We start from the raw sequence: 23,254 nt of genomic DNA, 5'->3' as shown, positions 1-23,254 counted from the left end.
GTCAAATATTTTTCCTTGAACTATCTCCCGCATAATTTTCACGAAAATCTACCAACGCGGGTTGTGTACGTTCCCTTTCTTCGCTAACCGAAGGATTAATCTAAGATTCTCGTGGTCTCATAACGGCGTCGCGTGCCCTCTTTCCATTCCTCAGACTTTTTCCCTCGCAATCTGCATTGCACACGCGGCTACAATTCGACTGAATGCGATTCAGGATGCAGGGAGGAAGGGTGGGACGCGATTTCACCGGTTGGGAGATGGCGAAACGTTGCACGGACTGTCGCGAGCGCCGAACAAAGGAAATATTCTGCAACTTCCGGTGACTTGATTCTCGATGCGGGTGCAACGATGCATTTGCAGGGTGTCTTTTATTCTGTGTCACTCGATTCAACCCGCTCAAAGGGAAACAGGCGAAGATAGAGGCGGCCTTTCCTCTCTCTCTCTCTCTGGGAAACTGTGTTCCCGCTCCGTATTGCGTCTTCAAAGGGGACAACGCCTGGCGAAATTATCGATGACTCTTTGTTAGTTGAACTAATGACGCGACGAGAATCTCGTGCGTTTGGAGAAACGAGAGCGATAAATTTCTTGTTTAGACTTTGTTAACGGAGAAACGAGTTTCGAGAGATCCGAAGGAAAATATCGCGGGGACTACGACGGTTAAACTTTTACGGTTGGTAGATTCAGAAAGATTAGTTCACTGCACCTTTAATTTCATCCGGCAAACGAAGCTTCGTTAAGCTCCTCTATTGCCTTTAGCCCGCCTACCTCAACCACGTTCTCATTCATAAATGATTCATCCACGTGTGAATACATTCGTAAATAATTCCAGCGCATATTTCATAATTTACGCACGACGGATGCTGGGTCAAATGTGACCCAATACTGAAATCTTCTTCGTAGGCAAGCGAAACCAGATCTTTTTATATTGGATTGATGGGTTAAATAAATGGTGTTCACTGTGAATTCTCTTAAACGTATTTTAGTTTCTTTGGCGCGGAAGGACGTCTTAACGCTTAGAAAATCGCAGTCGAAGTGAAAAACTCGTAAGGGCACGACAGAAAGTCTGTTGTCCACTTGAGAAAAAGAGACCAGGACAGCGTCAGCCTTTTACCCAGGTCCCTTAGGTATAAACAGTTACGGGCCTATGGGTCCGATGATATCTGGTCTATTATATTATTTTCACTAGCAGCGTTTCTCATATGTATAACGCAATTCATTTTTGCTTACTGGCTGCCGCATTGTTATTAGTAATAATCCAACATTTTACTTTACTAGGGCTTGTATTGTTTAAAATTATATTCGTATATCATGGCTGAAGTAACGAACGAAAGGAGAGTCGTGATTCTGTTTCGAAAATCGGTCGAAAAAGGAGATTACCGAAGGCTGGGTCAGAAGTGACCCGGCATCCGTCGTTCAAAGATTAAACACTAGCATACGTACTGCTGGTATCATTCTTACCGACAAAATTGTTGAAATTCAGCGTTAACCCGTCGAGACACCGTTTTTGGGTACCTAAAGCCGAAACTCCGGAACTTCCAGTTAGTTTATACATAAATATAGAACATTTCTGACAACTTTTCTTACCGATTCATCTTTATTACACATTTTCCTAATGAACGTTATAGAACAGAGTGGTTCGTTGTATTAATTTCATTTTAATGTAATAATGTTGAGTTCTAAATAGAACGGAAGAAAAGAAAAAAGATAGAATCAACGGAGTCTCTCGGCGCATAAGCAGGGAAGGTGTCTTTTGACCTGTTTTGTTGCACCCAGTGCTGGCCCGAGGATTCTAAGGAACCAAAAACAGTCAGTTCTCACCTCAGAACCGCTGCAAAAGTTTACACACTTCCATTCAATAGTACATTGCCTATTTACTAGATCGCACGCATTTCCACAGTTGCTATACATCGTTCAAAATAAGAGTAACCTCGCTTCGCGCATGGCAGGGCTAGAACGCCTACGCTTTTCTCCGTCTTACCCTCTGCTACGCTCTCTGTCTATGCGCAGAACGGACGAAATTCGGTCCGAGAGCGAGATTACTCTTATTTTGAACGAAACAACCTATTAACACCACGTGTCGTTTTACACCAATCACTCGATCCTTCCAACAAAAACACACCCCAAAAAACCAGCTCGAACAAATCTCTGTCCATTCGAGATTCCTCCAACTCTTCCACAATTTCCATCGTCGTTTCTCATCGGTCACCGGTGGATAAGGATAGTCGAACTTTCTCGAATTTCCACTGGACCAAGCAGCAGAGTCACCGGTTAAGTTTCCTCGAGCGGAAACGTGCAAAAATTTCGCTCAGCCGGCGCATACATACGCAGGCTCGGTCGATTTATTTCGCCTGCAATATCGTCGCCGCGGTTCTCGGACTTCCGGCAGCCACGAAGAAGACCGCGACGCACCGTGAAGAAGAGAAGAAGGAGAAGGAGGAGGAGGAGTCTGCAACGACGAGGACGACGCTGGAGAACGACTTGCGGCAGAGTTTCGCGAAGAAACTTTAATTTCTTACGAGTTCGCGAAAGTCTTTCCAGCCGCGGCGCCTTCCTTACCACCTGCCGGGGGAAAATGCAGACGAAACCGAAAAGTTTCCGCGAGCCGGTGCATACATATAAACGCGGTCTACAGGATGTTTCATTATGCGACGATCGCTGCGTGCACCGACTCCGCTTCGACTGTTTATGCGACTGGTTTCGATGCTCTGTTCGCCACTATTTTCCATAGAACTTTTTCGATAAAATGTGCGAATGTTTGAAGTTGGGGTTTGTTGTTGTCGAAGAAGTGTGAGCTGTTTGAAAAAATTGTAATTTTAATCTTTCGTTGTTTTTCTGTGATTATTAAAAAGTCGAGACAAATATTGGTGTATTTTTTTAATCCTAAATTAGCGTAGTGAATTTTGGAAATTTGGAGGATTTGGAATTGTTTTGTATCGCTTTAGAGCCTCAAACCATTGAAATTTCATCGATGGATCGAAGGATAATCGAGTTTTCGAATTACTTTTGCAGTTGTAAAAATAACGCTGAAAATTGTGGCGTTGAATTTGTTACATTTCCCTAAATTAACCCAGAGTTAAATTATCCGCTATGCTACTTAAAAAATAATCAATCGAGTCTTCCACGTTTGAGCCTTGTCCAATGGTTTACCATTACCAATAAACAATTCGATTAAAAATTCAGTTCAGATCGCGAGAGCTTCGAAACCCTGATTAAAAAGTCAAGCTTCCTGCGTACATCGTTGAAGAAGAATTTATTGTCCCATATACCGCATGAATTGCTAAAATAGCTCTGAATAATCTCAAAATAATTGAAGCTTAAACTTGAGTCGGTAAAAGTCTCGCATAACTTTCTAACCAAATCTCTTTAACTTTATGAAAAGTTTCTTTTACAACAGCTGGTCGAGATGTTCGCCATTACATTCAAGAATACTTAAACATCCGCGAACTTGTTTCTCAAAAAATAAAAAATTAAAAAAAAAATCTACATAAATTCAACACCTACATCTACACAAATTTTCTTCCCCATTTTCCAATACACACCGAGTTTATTCGAACAACGTCATCCAGCAAGAACGAAAGAGTCTGTACGCGGAGAAGCAAGAGCGTGGACGAGGAACTAGCGAGCAGCCGGTAGAAAAAGCGAGACGAGAAAAGAAACGGGGAGAGAAAATATCGCTTAGCGGGGAAGTCCCTGACAAAGGGGTCTCTTTGTTGCTAATCTTTCCCGTTGCTCCCGTTAATCCCCGCAGTTTTCTCTGGCGCGCACCGCGTTCGTGTATTTGCGATTTTATCGAGCCGGATGAACGGAGGAGCCCCGCGTAATCCGGTAAGCAACGCAGTTTTTCCGTAGTCGACGCCACGCGACCGATAATTACGCGCGGACGTTCGTTATTTAACCTCGTCGGGGACAGCCGAAGCAGTATTTAAATAATTCTCCCTCGAAACGCAATTTCAAACTGAACTTCTCAAGCTCTACTTACGATTTTCACTAGCATAATTAAAAAAAAAAATAACTAGATCCGTCAAAGGAGCACGGGTTAAAAGTCCCCGGGTTTCGCTGCATACGCGGAACGAGATGAAAAACGAGAAAGGTGACAAAAACAGAACGAGCGAGGCAACTCTACTGTTAAAACCGCGACTCTGTTGGCCTGCTTCCTCCGAACGTGGTTACAAGTGGAATTTTTGATACTTGGAAAGACGCGGAGGGTTCTATGCTAATGCAACGACGCGAACGTAACGTCTCTGGCACGAGTGTAAATGCACACCGTCGTATACGCGACGAGAGTGACGAAGACGCTGCGCTAGAGACTCTGGTGAGTGCGAGAGAGACGCGAGAAGTCGCGAAGGAGTGGGGGAAGCAGGAGAACGAAAGGCGCGCGCTGGTGAAATGAAACGAATCGGTAACAGAGACGTTTACGAGGGTGCATGGAAAAGCAAAACGCGGAGGAAAGTATTATGGGTCCGGGTAGAGGGGGTGAAAAAAGTGAAACGATTACGAGGAAAATGAGGCGGCGCGGGAAGCGCGGGTGAAATGAGCCGAACGGTTGGCAAAGAAGAAGACGCGACGCGAAGGGTGTCCGCGGGAGAAAAACGAAGCAGACCATGGTGGTGGAAGGTGAACAGAGGGCGGTGGGGTCGTGTGAGAGTGAGAAGGATACAATGGCGGACGTGGCGCGAGATGAAAAAACACGAGTAGATAAAAGAAACTGACGAAAACGGGTAAAAGCTTCGGCTAACGCGAGATACCGGTACGAGGGGAACACGTGCGACCGCTCGAGAACTTCCCATCGATTGTTCAGTTCGATTTCGCGAGGCGAGAATTCGCGGTGGAACGATCTCGAAGGTGAAAACTTCGACTTACCGTTGTATCTTCTTTCACGGATATCGGAGAGCGGGATATCTTCGAAGAAGTGTGTTTCCTTTTATATCACTTGGTTTTTTATTTGGATTTCGTGTGTGCGATGAAAATACCGCCCTAAGGAGATGAGAAGATACGCGCACATAGTAGGTTAAGAAAGTGTTTAACCCGATAACCCTCTCGAGTCTGTTCGGAGCAACCTAACCTTCAAGTTTTCCGATAAACGAACAAATTGCACGATCTCTGAACGATTATTGGGAGCAGGTAATTGTTCGAATTCAGTTAACAGTGAATTCTCGTGTTTGATAAAATTCAAGCGACTTGGAGTCAAACTGCTGCTCGCACGTGCAGAAACAAGAATCCTAGAAGGAGACAGCGCTAACGGCGTAGCAGCGGGAGCGTGGGAGACGGAGAGTAGGCAATGGTGGGGATGTGCGCGACGTGTGGCAGGGGACGCGTGGCAACACGCTCGCCGCAGCATCCGCGTGAAGTCAGTCGGCTGTCGGATCTCGTGCCGTTCAGGTCGCTAAAACATTCTTGTCGTTTTTGTTCGGTCGTCGAGACGCACGCCACGAACCGCGTGGTTATCACTCGGAGTTTCTTGTGTGCTTTGTTCAGTGTTACCACGCGTTACGTTCTTCTCGTCGTTGTACGAACGTTTCCTCGACGTTTCGAACTGGTGGCAAGGAACTGTGCTTGGAATATTCGAATGGGCCGTGCAACGTGACAGGCACGAGGATCGTTGGATAAGCAGACACCGGTGAGTCAGCATCTCAATTCATGTGTTACGGCTTGCCCTTCGACCGTATTACCATTTCAAATCCGATATCGACTGTTTCTTTACGCGACGACCTATCGAATTTGACCTTCTCGGTTCGTTACTTCGTACGTTAGTTGTCCTCTACGAGACACGAAAACAAGTAGAACAAACACACCGGTGTTTCAACGAAATTCTCCGACGAAAATATAAAGTGCGACGCGGGAGGTGTGCTCTGGGGGGAGATGGATTAACTAGTTTCGATTCGGTTGACGAACGAACGAGTCACGAACGAGGGCACGAAGTCACGAGTTCCTTCGACGGTCAAACGAGGAGCAAGAGACACAAGCGTGTAAAGCTACGGATCGAACGTTGAATGTGTGCCAGTCGTGCGTGTGACCCCTGTGTATATTCGTCCCGGGTTTTCTACGTCGTCGTGGTTCTGTTGCATACGAAAACCGCGTTGTACCCTCTCTTTGTATCTCGTTAAAGCTCACGGTTGCAAACCTATCCGAGGGTCGTTGACGCGAGCAGGGCCTGTGTTTCAAAGAAATCTACCGCTTCGTTGAGCCAACGCGAAGTGTGACTTAATAAACGCGACAGTGACAGCCGGCGTTGCAATTGCGTTGTGTCATCGGTCGCGTCATACGAGATACGCGTCCCACGTATTTCAACGTTCGTCGCCGGTTTCCCCGTCCGCTGTCGCTGATATAACGTGGTAAGCGTTCAACAGGGGCCGAAACACGCCGTTGCACTCCGCCTCCCTCTCTGTATGCGTCTGTGTATATATTTGCGCCGCGTTTTTATGCACTTCCCGTGACGCGTCTTAAAATATGGAACTGCAGCGAAATGCTGTGCGCGCCATGCACACTCGGATGATGTATTTTCGGCGCGTCCCGGCATGCCCCGCTCCTCCTGCCGGCCTTTAATGTAAACACGTTTTTACCCGGCATTTTTCGGAACATATTATTGTAGGAAACTGTGCGTCGTGAATAAGCACAAAAGCACTGGCCAGATCCCTCGCACGTTTCAAATTCAAGCAAATGTAACTCGGTCTTTGAGCGGCCATATTTTCGTTGAAACGGTATACGTGTATTTTGGTTGGAAATGAGATTCAAATGTTATCTCTTTTCATTTTAACAATTCTTACGGCGAGATGAGAGGTTACTTTGGTGAAAAAAATCACTTTTCAAGAAACACATAGATAAAGTTGGCAAATTGAATATTAGCGAGATATACCAATTTCTGTTTCCACTTAAAGGCGCGTTTTCAAGCAACCTTTAAATTTTTGGGGATCATTGAAATTATCGTGAATTATCCAGTCATTTAGGTTACTCTAATTTTCCAACTTTTCAATTATTCCCATCTCTGTTCAACTGTTCGTTCTCTCAGCTCATCGAACACCACCGCCAGGACTCTTTTACTCGATTTTTCGAATCCTCGAACTTGTGAAATTGTTCGCGCGCGAAATTTATATCCTGCCAGTGGCTCCGGCCGGTAATTAGATTCTTATATCACGAGAAGTTTTTGAGTAGGCGTCATCCTATTAAGGCCGTCGAAACGTTTCTCGGCCCGGTGTCGTTGACTCCCACGAACGATTGAGGAACCCGCTTCCCCCTCTCTCTCTCTCTCTCTCTCTCTCTCTCGTTCTCTATTCTCTCGAATTTCCAGTCTACCTCGTCCATCGGTTCCTTTTTATTTTCCTACCATTGCGAACGATAACGTCTCGCGCTCGCTTTCTTTCAAAACAGTCTCTCGAACCACCGCAGTCTGATTCCACGCCGCTTTTTCCCCTACGATGTTTGCATTACGATTGTTCTTTCGAGAAGTTAGAAACTTGGTCGCTGCGGGAAGAAACGTTGGAATTTCTATCCAACGATCGTAACTCGCCTCTGTTTACTCGATTTCGTTGATCGAAAAGAATTTTCATGTTTTCTCCTGGAATACTTTCCTACCAGATATCCTCGATTCCCACGGATAATCAGTTGCAACGTGTACGAAATTGAAAGGACGAGATATCAGATAACTTTACCGAACAATTGATACAACGGGTGTATCGATTCGAAGTTTTTCAATAAGTTCTGGAAAATTTTCGATACTTCGATCCACCTCCGCGAGTTCGTAACTTCCAAAAAATCAGCTCGCTCCTCGCGAACTTCCGGACGCTTGAATACTCCCTTCGTTTCCTCCAACTTGGACAATCTTGCTCGTACGAGAGGTTGAAGAAAAAAAACTTCTAAATGTCGACATTTGTTTTTTCTCCAATTGTCTCAAGATTCGACATTCAAATTCAACCACCCGATATCGTCTCTTTTTCGTCTCGTTCCTCGACCATCTGGAATTCTCAAGGAAACTGGAGAAAGAAGAGACCGTTGTGTGTCCTCGAGGGAATTCCAAGGGAAAGCGGTGAATCTGTGTCCGAGGAGGCAAGAAAGAGTTGAATGTTTCAACGCACTCGAGGCCCAGAATCTTCGAAAGATAAAGATAAAGCTCGCCACGGGGCAAAGGGGACGCGGCTGGCCATTGGACGCTCGGTTTTCAGGCCATCTCTAGCGTTGCACTGTCGTTGGGTTACGTCACTCCGAGAAACGTCGACGAATGCGCGACGTTATCGGCGTCGCCTCGCCTCGTTCGTTGTATTAAGTCGTACGTCGGCTTTTACGGGAGGCGAATTGCGCCCCATTGGACGGCCGTCGTTGCTTTCGTGAATTTATGAGTCGTAAATTTCATTAAACACCCCTCGAATCTTCGCACCGGCCGCCTTTTCATCCCTCCTTTTCATGGCTTCCCGCTGACGTATCGGCTCGGTAGCCGAACACGGATTTCTACCGTTCTTTCACGTTTTCACAATTGTTTTCAACACTTGCGGTAATTTATGCGATGTAGCAAGATTGACTTGTGATTTTTTTGCTGATCTGGGTGTCTGTTATTAGAAAAGCTAATGTGGATTGATCATCGGTGTTACAAATTAAGAAGAAAGTTTGAATTTAAATTAATTTTTCTTAATAATACATACTCTCGAGTTTAATATGTTAACGTATTTGGGCAATTGGATCGTTTGTGTTCAAATCTAACTTTTTTACTGTTCGAAGATTTCAAAAAATCTGAAAAAATTCTGGAGTACTCTCCAAAGTTTCTACTAAATTGTGCAATTGTTCGTTAAGTCAGAGTTGCAATGTTTAACTTTTTTCAATAGAAAGAACAATTATTCTGAAAAATATGCGAGAGTGAAATTTGCCTTGGGTCATCGGTGACCCAGATTGCTGATAGAGGGTTAAGAGAGTTCCTTAAAGGTTCAAGATGATGTACAAGGTGTACTACAATATGTGGACGTAAATTTAGCGATGGATTCGGTATGCAGAAATAATAAAAAAGTTCGTATAAATGTTCCTTCTGTCTGACCTGGTTTCCATCACATGGTACACCCGGTATATATAGCTCAACTCAAGTAACACAATGCTGGGCTCAACTACTCCAACTAATAACTCGCTCACGCATCTTCCATGATATACCGGGTGTTCACTTTGATATGTCGCGTGATTTCTCTAATATTTTCGAAAATAGTTGTTAACCAAAATTCATCTGTGTTAAATGACCAATATACATCGTGTAACGATAGTAAAAATTTTGACAAATACAGCGGAGTCTCGGTTGTCCGAGTCCCGTTTAACCTTTGAACTTAAATAAAATGAAAAAATTGAAAAATCATAGAAAACATTAAACCTACATACATGTACAATTTTACATTATCAAAATGTTTTTTATCACCTCGGATAATCGTGAACCCAAGGTCACCATGCACTATACAATTCTTTTTTTCATTATAATGTAGGAAATATTAAGATTAATTCAGAAAGTATATTACATTATATTTTGATTTGCAAAAGGAAACACCGTAAATATTCTTCTCGAATTTTTGAAAATCAGTCACCCGCTGTAAACATTCACACGAAACCCTCGTTCCTGCGATAATCCCTCTTCCTTTCGTACCTTTACGACGGGTTGATATATTTATTATCGTTGAGGAATTCCTTCGAATTGATTTCCGACTTAGTTCCGCGCCACTTTTTCATTTCTCCTTTTCATCGGAAAAATTTCCCTGAGGATTCGAGGCGCAGGGTGCCTGAATCCAGAGGAAAGATCGGTCTATCTATCATTCCCGCGTTTATCTTTGTCCCTGTAACTTTGTCTTCCGCGACTATTGCTCCTTGGAGGGTATGTTTGCAGCGAGCGCAGCTGCCCGCCTTAGATTATTCTTCCGTGTGCGTTATGCGCTTGTTCTTTATCACGAAGACTTATGCCGCGGCAGGGTGCTTGTTTCGGAACGAATATAACTGAAACTTACTTTCACGCGAGTACGATCAGTCAGTGACTATTCAAAATTTCAAAAATTCCAACTCGTATCGCGTGCTCTCGGAGAAACGATGCAACGACCCTGTTTGTGAAGTTAGTGGATGAATGGCTGCAACACTTACAATGGCTGTAAGATAAAAGTCGGAATACTTATCGTAGGGATTTTATTCAAGTGGTCTTTGCTTTCTGACGAGACGTTCCCTCTTACAACCCCTTTTTCTCTTCGTTCTTGTCTTTCATACTCACTCCTTCTTACCTCAGATCCTACATTATTTATATCTTCACTTTCAATATTTGTGATTGGGAAAATTTGAATATTTATTTGTAATTAGTAATCGCATAATTTTTTACCAAGGAAAACGTTCAATTACTACAAATCTACAACGACCAACACACAACTATTACACACACAAAATTTCATCCCTTTTTTCCAACTTTAAAAAAATCGTCCTTGAGGAGGTAAAACATCGAACGCGACTATAGCCTCGACAATCGCGCGCAGGGAGACGAACGGCGCTACTGTAACTGGGGCTAGGTGTTGTCCCTCTTATAATAGACAATGTTGAAGCAGCTGAATGCCCATTGGAGCTTCGTTCAACCTGTCGAAAGTCCAGCTCGACTCGAGACGACAAGTTTCGATTATAGCAGAGATAGCGTAACGTTACAACGTTCACCCTCCGTGGTAAAATAATCGAACCGGCCTGTACAGCGTTAGATCCCCACGCTAAACACCCAACAGAACATCGAATCGTCGTCGTAAAACAATTACCATGCTCTCCCTATGCCCATTGGAGCTTCGTTCAACCTGTCGAAAGTCCAGCTCGACTCGAGACGACAAGTTTCGACTATAGCAGAGATAGCGTAACGTTACAACGTTCACCCTCCGTGGTAAAATAATCGAACCGGCCTGTACAGCGTAGATCCCCACGCTAAACACCCAACAGAACATCGAATCGTCGTCGTAAAACAATTACCATGCTCTCCCCCCCTGTCCACCGAGCTAAAGACCAATTATCACAACTTCAATCCCCCTGTATCCGCCGTAAAAGCTGGCTGGCCGGGTACTTTTCCCCGGTTACCAGAACGTTGTTGCTCGCAGGACAAACGGAACTTTGCTCCCTCGTAGCTGAAAAGAGCAAGAAGGGAGGAGGTAACTTTCGCCCTTTTCTCCCTGCAGCCCTTTCGCAAGAATCCAAGAAAATTGTGAAGGAAATGAGAGAGCGAGGATAACGAGGCGGTGGCTGCTGCTGCGTTTCTCATAATCGTAAACACGGCCACGCTGGAAAGCAAACTTCTCCCGTAGCATCAATCCTGATAACGCGTTTAAGCTCGGCTTAATCCGGATTGTTATTTCTTTCGTCGGTTATTACGGAAGCGGGCCGCCGCCGGAAGCGACGGAGTTTCTTCGCCTGGCGCGGCTGAAACGCGCGGAGCAACGCGACGTGTAATGCACGGTGTTTGGCCTTTTCGAGGCTGCTTTATGGAGGACTCGGCTGGAACCATCGCGCGGATACTTAACCGAGCTTCCCTTTTCGTCTTTTTCACTCGCGTTAATTTTGCTACGCCAGGCTGGAGAGATTAGAAGTTTTCGAACGGAGGGGAATTAGGTTGTTTGCGACGAGCGACGGGTTTCCGGGCTTTTTGAGAATGGGTGTGTGTAGAGGTGTGTCGTAGGTGTGTCACGTATCTTTTTAACACGTTGAACGCCGTGATAAATATGTAATAAATGGTAATGTTTGTCAAATTTTCATCTAATGCATTGCACAGCATATTTAAATAGCTCTGTTTCTAACTGTTGGTATATTGTTTATGCAAATTGGGATAGAATTGCTCCGGTACTCAACGTGTTAATGAACTTGTGTATTGGTGTTTAGGTTAGGAATCTGTTTCTGGGGAACTTTCTGTTGTTCTTAAGATAAGTGGTGTATTGATCTAAATTTCGGTTACCTAATTATGAACGATCCTGTATAAACAGTAGAATGTATTGTCTATGATAGGTGCTGCTTTGAATCATTCTGTACGGTGAAATTGAAATTGGGAATTGTATATTCTTGAGTCTAGTAAAATATTCTTTTAAACTTCGATCCTGTGTTTTTGAATCACCTCGTACAAACATTGCAGTGTTTGTCTTCAATCACTGTGCACGGTGGTTCATCGGAATTGTTCATTTTTAAGGGAAATAAACGATTCTTTGTAACTTTCTTCACTCCTGCACAGAGTCTAAATTAAAAATTCAAAATCATACATTTTTCTTTTCACTCGTAACATAGACAGGATGTTTTTTCCATTGTTTTCTCCCTCCCGGTCCAAAAACAAGGCCTGTAATCCTCGTTTTTTTTATCAACCAGCCATTTTTTAATCACCATCTAGATGATTCCAGCATCACCATCTATCTCCCGACGAAAAATACTCGGCAAAATTGCTCTCGTGGTTTCATCCACTTCCATACAGTTTCCACACAGTGTCAGAGTGCGTTGCACTGATAGTTCGCAGAATTCCGGATTATCAGGGAACCGGTTAACCTTGAACGATATTCGCGTCGGAATTACACGAACTCTCGTGGCTCGAAAGAGAGCCAAAGAGAGAGAGAGAGAGAGTTTCCAATTCAGACTGCATAATCCGAAGAGCGAGTTGTCGCGCTAAGATGATCGCATTTTTGGATAAGACAGCGTTTTGAAGCGTTCGCGCGCCGTTTCCTTTGGAATTCTCGCGAAATCTCGAAATTCTGTGTCTTATTTTTGAAATTTAATCGCCGCCTCAGAGATCTCCCTTCGGGAAAATTGAAACTTTGAATTTTCTCCATTTTTCGAAATTTAATCGTCACTTCAGAGATCACCTTTCTTTCGAAATTTCGTGAAAATTGAAACTTTGAATTTTCTCCATTTTTCGAAATTTAATCGCCACTTCAGAGATCACCTTTCTTTCGAAATTTCGTGAAAATTGAAACTTTGAATTTTCTCCATTTTTCGAAATTTAATCGCCACTTCAGAGATCACCTTTCTTTCGAAATTTCGTGAAAATTGAAACTTTGAATTTTCTCCATTTTTCGAAATTTAATCGCCACTTCAGAGATCACCTTTCTTTCGAAATTTCGTGAAAATTGAAACTTTGAATTTTCTCCATTTTTCGAAATTTAATCGCCACTTCAGAGATCACCTTTCTTTCGAAATTTCGTGAAAATTGAAACTTTGAATTTTCTCCATTTTTCGAAATTTAATCGCCACTTCAGAGATCTCCTTTTCTCAGAAATTTCTGGAGAATTGAAAATTTGCAATTCAACCACAGGGTATCCTGTACTTTTTTTCCTTTTTTCCTTTGTTTCTATAGAAAATGAAAATATTGAAATTTCATTCATCGAACCGCTTTGAAATTCTTTTGATTTCTCCGAAACACCGAAACGAATTTATCCGTATAAACAATGCCGCGATTGTTTCGTAACGTGTTTGTTTAAAAAGCCGGCCGTGTAGTTGATTTTTTACAACGTAACTGGAGAAGTAGGTCTGCCGGGACGTGTCAGCGGCGTTTATTAATTCAATGAAATGCTGGAAACGGGGACGACGATGGAAATTGCCGCGATTCATATGAACGGGACAACGGAATTGTAACGATTGTTGGGGACAATTGAGGCGGATGATTTTTCACCCGGATGATTCGTCACGTTGCATTAACGATATTTCTCCTATTTACTTTGCCAAATCAAATTTCACCTCTCTCTCTCTCTCTCTCAGGATACAAATTTTCATTCGACCTCCTTCAAACGTAGAATATTCGTTCGAACATATTTCTCGTTGCTCTGAAAACTCCTCGAAACACGACAAATAATTCTCCAGAAGAACTGCATTTGCAAAGCAACGAGAAAATCCAACGTAACAATGCAACAAAGCTGAAGCAGTCAATTTGCGAGGGCATCGCCAATTAACCTGTCGTCGAATTATCGAGCCCACCGCGTGTTCTAACGCGCGCAGACGAGCATCGAACTAATTAGCAACGTCGTGGAAATTCATTCCCGTCGAATTGCCCCCGCTCGTAACGAGCCACCGCCGTTTCACCTCTATAAATGCGGGATCGAACCGCACACGTAACCCCCTTTCACCCGTTCGTTTTCACTTTCAGGGGTGTCGTTAAGGGTCACAGGTCGAATCGAAACGAATTACAAGACCGCCGCCGAATAGCGGAAGAGAAACTGACCGACGAGCGTTTTCTAGGTTCTCGTGGCGCCATTATGGTACCCGATTGTTTGCCAATGCCACACGGCCTCTCATGCTCGACAGATCGTCGCGAAATTGTCATGGAGCGAGACACCGGTCGTTCGACACGGTTCAGACCGTTTTCTTTTATGTTAAAACCCCGACGATACGGGCGGAAACGAGCCGCTGAACTACGCCACTTTGCTCCCTTATCCTTCTCAAGACCTTACTTACCCCGGCCATTTTATTTCTGCCCTCTTGCTTGAACTTCTGCTACTTTATGCACACCCCGGCTGCACCAGGTCTTCTCTATTTAGTCTTTGTATCGGAGTAGATTCTACGTCCTCGTTCACTTTTAATTTCGTGGAATTTTTGGGGTTGTTTTTATTCGTTTTATTCATTTTAAGGGCACTCTTAACCCTTTAATCCTGGCATTTTTTTCACCTATATTTTAGTGGACAAGATAACGTACTCTTTTCGTCCAGCAACCCTGTGAATTATTTTTGCATTTCAAAAATAAGATGTCGCTGTCGAGTGAAAATTTTTTATTTTTACATTGTAAATACTCCTTAAGTGGTCCAACTGCTAACAGTAATAATAATTTCCTTGAACACACAGCAGTAGATTTTTATCAGACAAAAGGCGCGTTATACCGAAAGGGTTTAACTAAAGATAATTTTCAGCGAATACCGTACTTCCCGCATTTCCTCTATTCTCTCTTGCCCTACAATTGCATCCAACCCTGTTCTCCATTCTCCGTCACCTGATTCCCTCTATTTCTTCCTTCGCCTCTCTTCCCTCCCCCTCGCCCTCAACTTGCACGCCCTTTCCCTTCTTGCTCAACCCTCATCTATCCCTCACAGCCGTTTTCTCTCTCTTTCCGGCGGCTAGTGCGCCCTTTTTCCCTCTTCTTCCGGCCCACAATCACAATCACCCATTTCCCCTCTCTCGTCCTCCACTCGACACGCTCTGCACTTTCTCCCTCCTCCTCCATCTTCTTCTTCTTCTTTTCCACCGGCTTGCACCCCTGTCCCCCGTTTTTCACCCCATGGAGAAACAGGCCGGGCACTCGAGAGGCTGCCAAGTCCTCGTTCGTCCAACAGGCAATCGTCGAGGCCGCGTCCTCGCGCGCGTGTCGCCCTTGATTCCCCTCCTCCGCCACCTCCTCCCTAGGTGTCCGTGAATTTCGTGTCGGGGCTCGAGAGAGCGAAATAAAGGCACTCTCGTTAAAACGAACCTCCTCGCCGGAATTCAAATAGACCGTCTTCCGTTTCTCCGGTGTCTGCCGGTTTCGTTTCCTCGGTTTCATTCAACGCCCCAATCTTCCCCCTTCTTCCTCCGCGTTTCTCGCCCTCTAACTTCTTTCTTCCGGCTCTCCTTTGTGCCTCGCTCGTACCGCCTCTGAACACCTTTCTTGGACTCGACGATACATCAGCTAATTGGGCAGTTGGAGAGTGAAAGGGTGAAAGTTGCAGTTTTTGTAAATAGAATTTTCTGGGAATTTTAGGAAATTTTTCTTGGTTCACACGGCACAAGATTTAGTTAATTTATGTATCTGCACGGTTTTGTTTCTTCGCTTTCACTCAAGGATTCAAAGGATTCACTCGAGTCAAACATTGTTTAATTGTACTTCAGCCGCCTTTCTGCTTTCCGCTTCTCACCATAGTTTTTCCCATGTTTTCGTTTCTAGTCCATTCTTTCCCCTTCTGTTTTCCATTTTCCGCTGCTTCGTCGCGTAAATAGAACGCACCCCGAAAATATTGCAGTTTTTTTCAATTTTCTCCCGCTCGCTAAATAGGTATACGTTTATTTTATTTAGGTGCAAGTTTATTTGAGCATAGGGTGGCTAATGTGAGAACGAGGATGATATTCAGAGTGACGTGTACGAGTGGCCTTGAGAGGCTGGTTTCTTGCGGCAGGCTATAGCCGCGGAAGCGTGCCGAGTGGAAGACGTCTTCCTCTCAATTTATCAGCGCTCACCGTGCAGTTTCGCTGCGAACATTAGCCAAGATCAAGGTTCCAGCTGACCCTGAACGATCCCCTGCGATAAATCACTTTGCAAGTTAGATGATACCATTTGCACCTTCCCTTTTCACTCGCTGAAACCTGTAATTCGTACATTAATACTTCCACCGACCTTCGTGTCGGTCTTCGAACAGAATCCGTGTCTTGGAAACTTTTCCCAAGAATACTTAGTATTTTTCTAAAAAACAATCGAAGAATCTTCCTTCGTAGAATTTCGTACGAATTCTTTTTTCTCAGATTTTTTAAATGTTTCAAGTATCCCGTTTTACATAGCTCGAGCAGGTTCTTTTTATCGCGGCGAGTCCGTCCTTGGCCGTTCATTGTTCCTTCGCCATTGTGAGCGTTGACCGTGCAATTAGGCGTATTTCCAAAGAACACCGGCGGACGATCGAGATTACTTAATTTCCAAAATTGCTCGGCTGCTTCGGACGGCCGGGGCACAATGCTCGCGAATGGAAATGAAAACCTTTTAGCTTTGCTCGACGAGGGACACTCTTTTATGCCGCCGCCACCCTTTCAGGCGTCGTCTTGGCCATTTACTTCTGCCGATAGTCGGCGAGGTTTTTGCGCGTAAATAGCTACGGGTTACGATGCAACTAATTCTTCGAAGGCTCTTGCGCTTGATATTTAATCGACTGCTGTAATAACGGCGATTACAAATTTTTCACTTGCTCAGGAAGCTTTGAATTTATTTTCCAAGTCGTTCCAAGTGGTAAATAATTTCAGGTTACAATAAAACTAATTTTTTAAAGTCTCTTGTACTTGCTAATTAATTAAGTACAGTAATAACAGCGACTGAAAATTTTTCTCTTACTCAGGAAGCTTTGAACTTATTTTCCAAGTGGTAAATAATTTCAGGTTACACTACAACTAACTTTTTAACGGCTCTTTTCCTCGATAATTAATTAACTACAGCAATAACAGCGATTCTAAATGTCTCTCTTGCTGAAGGAACTTGGACCTTATTTTCCAAGTCGTTTACCTTCTTCGAAGTTAGCATTATGAAAAAAAATCAATTTCTCCGTTTCCACGATTCTGGTCGGTTCAAGAATTTCCCAAGTAATTCCTTCGATCGTACCATTAATTCTCCTCCGAATTTCACTCGTTTTTTACTGCCATCCCCTTTCATACTACCGCGTTATTTGCGAATAATAGCCGGACGGACGTCGTTTGCCCTGGCGAACAGTATTTCCCCGGGACACGGGAGTTGGCAAAAAGCTATGTAGAGCCAGATGTCGTAACTGAATCTCTCCGCGATTCTACTCGAAAACGCTTAAATTTCAGCTGTGTACCCCTTGCACATTTCGTTCCGCCTGCACGATATATCCAGTCGATAAAATGAGAAAACGCGATACTTGGAATTTAACACCCCAGATTGCTATCTCGTCCGATGAAATACTACCATTCTGACTTGCCGCATTTTTCTTCTTCCCAGATAAATTTCTATACCGATGCTTGCACAAAAAAAAAAGCAACAACATATGCAACATATTACAGTGAAGAATTTTTACGCTCCAACGTGTGATGTTCTTTTTTTTTGTAAATCATTCACTACTCGAAGAACTTTTCTTCTCTTTTTTTCTCTGGATCGCGAGGAAACAGAAGAATGTAATACAGTCTCTGGTTGGTGACAGAATTACGCCACTCCAGCTGCACTTGCACGTCATTCTTTCTAAACGATCACCGTAGACACCCTTTCGAGCCACTCTCGACACGCTACACTCACTATACTCCGCCGCCACAATGCAGCGATCGCACTTAAGGACTCTCTTGCCCCCCGTGCAACTCGAGTGCCACGCTGTTCACTGTTCTACCGATCTCGAAACTTTTATTTTTTGCTATTTCAATTACACTTGCCGCACTTCGGGATCCAGTTCACACCGGTGATAGTTTCGGTGTCGGAGGAATGTTTGGTGTTCGATTAATTCGTGACGGTGACGAATGTATTTGAGACTCGAGACTCTATACCGTCTTTACTCTGACGCTTCAACTCTATAACTCTCGCTCTGTAATTCTCTATCTCATAACTTTCACTCTGACTCTGTATCTTCCTTCTTTTTAAATTTCCCGCGCGCGCGCCTCTTCGCCCCGTTTCATTCTCTCACAGCAAAGCACCGTTTATGGTTCTCTTGTCGTTCGAAAAAGTAAGCTTGCCAGCTGTCGTGGATTTGGTCCAAAACATTTTCGCGGTCGTTGCAAATTGAGAATCCTAATTTGCAGAAATTACTTTACTCTCACGGTCACATGAACGCTCCAAGAAGACATTATTGCCATAAACCGTGGTTCACTGTGAAAATCGTTCTTGTGAAAATAGGAAATTTCTCTAGGGTAAAGATTCACGCGAAAAATCCCATCGCAAGTCTGTCTCGCCGATCTAAATATTCTCCATTCGCACGTCTGTCTCTCCCTCGTTTAAATATTTAAAATTCCCACAATACATTACACGGTACGTGTGAAACAGAGTGTGTGCAGTATAGAAAGTTGGGTTAAACAAGTCGGAGGGTCGACGGGGAAGATTTTTGACGGTCGGAATTATTAACGAAGGTAAACGACGAAGAAGTGGATTACTGAGTAAACACACCGACCAACCAGAGGTAGTAGGTTGATCGATACTTCGCGTTTAGTGTACTTAGAACTCGGTGAACCAACCTAGGCAAATATGTTTCCATAATTTATATTGTTGGAATCTGTACCTACCGTTTTATACCGTGAAATTTCACCAATATCTAGCGAATATTCGCGGTAATAATACATCTGCCCTATTTTTCGCGTGAATTCCCAACTACACTTCGTTCAAAGTAAGAGTAACCTCGCTCTCGGGCCGATTTTCGTCCGTCCTGCGCAGTTCCCACTGCTGCCTACCGGCTATAGCCATTTCGGCTAGGCACAAGAGCGACGTCAACGTGAACAGTGCATAGAGCACGTTCTCACCACACTACAGGAGAATCTAACCGGTGGTTTAAAAGTATGCGCGTGGGACACGGTTGCAGTAGCAGGAAAAGAACTTTTATATCGTTGAACGGTGATTTTTAAGTAGCGAGATACTTTTATTTCACTGTTCATCTTCGAAACTTGAATGCACACATTGTTGCAGTCTGTATTCCCGAATGCAACATCGATGGAAGCACTATTTCGAATGCAAAACATTGTTGTACACGATACTTTTCAATGCAACATTGCTCGAAGCGTTACACTTGAACGCAAACATTGTTCGAATCTCTATTTCTGATTGCAACATTATTAGAAGCGTTATTTCGAACGCAAACATTATTACAAGCACTACGCTTAAATGTAACATTGTTACATGCGTCATTCTCGCTTGTAACATCGTTAACTCGTATTATTTTCGAATGCACATTGTTGCAAAACGCGTTGTCGGGTTTGCAACTTTGTTGCCGCGAGTCGCTCTCGAAAATGGCACACTGTTGCACGGTGCGCCGTTTCGCAACATTGTGTCTCGCGCTGGTTCCCGAAAAAGCACATTGTTGCAAAACGCGTTGTCGGGTTTGCAACTTTGTTGCCGCGAAACGTTCTCGAAAATAGCACATTGTTGCAAAGCGGCCCCCGTCGTGCAACAATGTGCAATTTTCGAGAACGATTCGCGGCAACAAAGTTGCAAGCGCGATCTCTCCTTTTGCAACTTTGTGTCGCGCACGCGATTCCCGAAAAAAGCACAATGTTGCAAAACGCGTTGTCCGGTTTGCAACTTTGTTGTCGCGAATCGTTCTCGAAAATAGCACATTGTTGCACGACTGGCCGCTTTGCAACATTGTGCATTTTTCGAGAACGAGTCGCGGCAACAAAGTTGCAAACGCGAACTGTCCTTTTGCAACTTTGTGTCGCGCGCGCGATTCGCGTAAAATTTGGATTATATTTACGTATATACTTATTACTTATTATCATTCATTAAGTAAGCAAATATGCTTCAAATTATATCGTGTTTGGTATCATTTTAATCAGAAAAATGTGACAAATATGTTGGTGAAAGTTTCATTCGTTGCAAGTCAAAAATAAGAAAGTTTGATTTTTGAGTTAAAGGTCTCAGATTATTCGTTTGTCCTTAACTATTTTAATACCTTTAACTACTTTTTAATAAAAGATTTTCAGAGATAAAATTATGCGTTGCAGCTACGAACTTACTAAAAGGTGAAATGTAAATAGAGAATTAATTATATCACCGTGTATATTAGGCGATACGCCCGGAACAGTGGACGGAGAGCGTAGCAGAGGGTAAGACGGAGAAAAACGTAGGCGGTTAAGTGGGGGTTTGGACGTTCTAGCCCTGCCTTAGGCACGTCCCACGCGCGAAGCGAGGTTACTCTTATTTTGAACGATGTATATTTTCACTTGTTGATCGTCTGACGAACGCGATTTTTTTTCATCTAATTAAGTATCTTCCGTTGAAGAAATTTCTCGCTGTTGAGTAATATTTGGGGAACTACAGTTCGAGTGGAATTACTCTTAATTAATAGACGATCCGCTAGTCAGTCTCTATCAGAAAGCGAGGCTTTAAAGAGCATCCTCGAATTTCCCTGTCGAAAATTAACGAGCATGAGTTGAAACGTTTTGTCAACCTTTTTTACCTCGGAATTCCTCGTGCGAAAATATTTTTGTACAGAGTTACCTATGTTACGTGCAATTTTAACGAGGACCTCGTTCGAGTTTTCTCTCTCCCTCTTTTTTTTTTTCTCCGGATGGATTTGCAAGTGGAACGCGATAATCGAACGCATAATTTCGTCAATGACAGTTAATTACATCTGTGACGAGTAAATATTTGCCGCTGGTAACCAGTTAATTTGGTGTTTCGCTTGTTAATATTCATGAAACTTACCGGTTGTCGCTGTATTTGCTCCCCGGGACGCGGGGATTATCGTTAGAAATCATTTGGAACGATCGAATCAATCACGTTCCAGATAAAGTTGCTCCGAAAAATATTTAGACGTTGACGAAAGAATTATTGAACAGTGCAGGTAGAAATATTTGAATATTCGTAGTACAATTGAATAATTAAATTTTATTTATTATTTTTGTTATCGATTAATCAATATTTTAAAAACTACGAACACCAATTTTTCCTGAGCGTCTGAATATTTGTGTAACACAGTAATTCGACCTAGTTTCGTATAACTCGTATTACCGCGTGATTCGCGAAAATGCACCGAGCGAACAGTACATAATCCCGAAGCACGATAAATGACAGTTTCATAACGAAAATGCATTAATCTAATCCTTTTAGAATTAACCGAAATATACGGCTAAACAGGGAAAGGCAAGCTTGTATGCTATTCGGTATCGGTATATTTTCCGGTGTAACTGTATGTCCAGTAGAAACATTCTTCTTCTCTGTATAAAAAAGAATTACACCACTCGTTGTTTCATTTTGCACGCGACTCGTTCAGTCCGGTGTACATGCAAAATTCCGAACGTGCTTCCCTCGCAAAATAACCAGGTATATACACGCGTGCTCCGCCATTCTTGCAAATTATTGTCCACGGATGAGCACCTTCGACCCGTGCAATTCTCTACAAAACTCACTTATTCGACTATCACGTAGAGTCGCCTGGTAATCAACTACCGCGCTTCGCCATTACCAACGGTACACCGTGGATCAGATTATGGATCGGTGTTTATAAGGCGGGTAGTTCTGCATGATCGATAACCACGGAATACATTGCAGCAGCTCCGTGAAATATCTCCTGGAAGGATCTGAAAGTAATCTGGAAAATTACCATAAGGGAATGTTCGAGTTTAGACGGATGATTTTTCTGGTTTTCGAGATTTCTCTTTTGGGGAAGTTGTTGAAGATGGGGAGTGGTGGGATGTTGGTGGTTTGCGTGGGGATTTGTTCGTGTTTTGGAGTGTAAAGGGGGAAGTAGGAAGAAGTGTTGGGAGAGTGCTTGGAAAATTTGGTTAGGGAGAACTGTGTTTAACCCTTTTGTATTTAGGGACGAGATATTCCGCGGGTATTTTCATTGGGATGCGAGATATTTCGTTTAGTGTCGTGAGATGTTTCGTTCCAAGTATCGTGAGATATTCCGTCCCAAGCTTTGTGAAATTTCTCATCCAAAGTGTCGCGAGATATTTCGTCCAAAGCGTCGCATGAACGACACTGTGTCGCGAGATATTTCGTCCCAAGCTTTGTGAGATTTCTCATCCAAAGCGTCGCGAGATATTTCGTCCGAAGTGTCGCGAGATATCTCGTCTAAAGCGCCGCGAGATATTTCGTCCGAAGTGTCGCGGATACCTCGTCCAAAGCGTCGCATGAACGACACTGTGTCGCGAGATATTTCGTCCCAAGCTTTGTGAGATTTCTCATCCAAAGCGTCGCGAGATATTTCGTCCGAAGTGTCGCGAGATATCTCGTTCAAAGCGTCGCGAAATATCTCGTCTAAAGCGTCGCGAGATATCCCATCGATAGAATCATCCAGACTCTCACAACTCTTCCACTTCACCCACTTTCAAAAAATCATTTGACACACATTCTCCATCCTACGAGTGCAAAAATATCGATCTTTCCAACCCCGAAAATCAGAACACCTCCGCAACATCTCACCCCGAAATTCCATATTCCAAAAGCGAAGAAAAGAAAGCAAAAAGAGAAAAACTATTCCATACACTTGAAATTTATCTAATTACCATAATTCCATAATCTCCGTTCACCTCGAATTTCCATACTCCTTTTAATTAGAATCTCCCGGATATCCTCGTAAATATGGTAAAACAGTGGGTCAAAATGGCCGGGTTTCGTTTCGTCTCGCGGAGAGAAAAGTCAATTATCGGCGCGCGGGAGGGTAGTAGTAGCCATTTAGAGGACGCGCTCGAGCTCGATTCGATTTCGGTTTTTCATCTTGCCTCGGTTCGCCTTCTGTTCCGCATTTAAAGCAGGAAATTAAGCGGCCCAACCTACCCCTTTTCCCGCTACCTACCCACCACCGCTACGTTCGCCGCCTTCTGCTCGCCAACTTCTCCAGGCCGACGAATAGACTGTTGCTCGAAAACGTAATTCAACGGGGCTTTGTGCCGTAAAATGCCCGACGTCGACGGCCCTCCAACCCCGCCGGTAATATGGCGGCCG

At 43.7% G+C, this 23,254-nt stretch overlaps 1 protein-coding gene across 1 annotated transcript in view; it reads left to right on the top strand.

Annotated features, from left to right (window-relative positions):
* The first annotated feature begins 5,366 nt into the window (after nucleotides 1-5,366).
* The window catches only part of LOC108576501 (prolyl 4-hydroxylase subunit alpha-1-like), a 221,164-nt gene continuing 203,276 nt past the window's right edge, over nucleotides 5,367-23,254 (top strand). The window contains exon 1 of the mRNA XM_017939510.1: nucleotides 5,367-5,617. The gene's annotated coding sequence lies outside the window, so the exon portion shown is untranslated. The remainder of the gene's footprint in view (nucleotides 5,618-23,254) is intronic.

The sequence above is a fragment of the Habropoda laboriosa genome, unplaced genomic scaffold, assembly GCF_001263275.1.
Source record: "Habropoda laboriosa isolate 0110345459 unplaced genomic scaffold, ASM126327v1 scaffold291, whole genome shotgun sequence".
Lineage (NCBI taxonomy): Eukaryota > Metazoa > Arthropoda > Insecta > Hymenoptera > Apidae > Habropoda > Habropoda laboriosa.
Note: the sequence above shows the minus strand (reverse complement) of the source record. Positions and strands in the feature narration are given on the sequence as shown.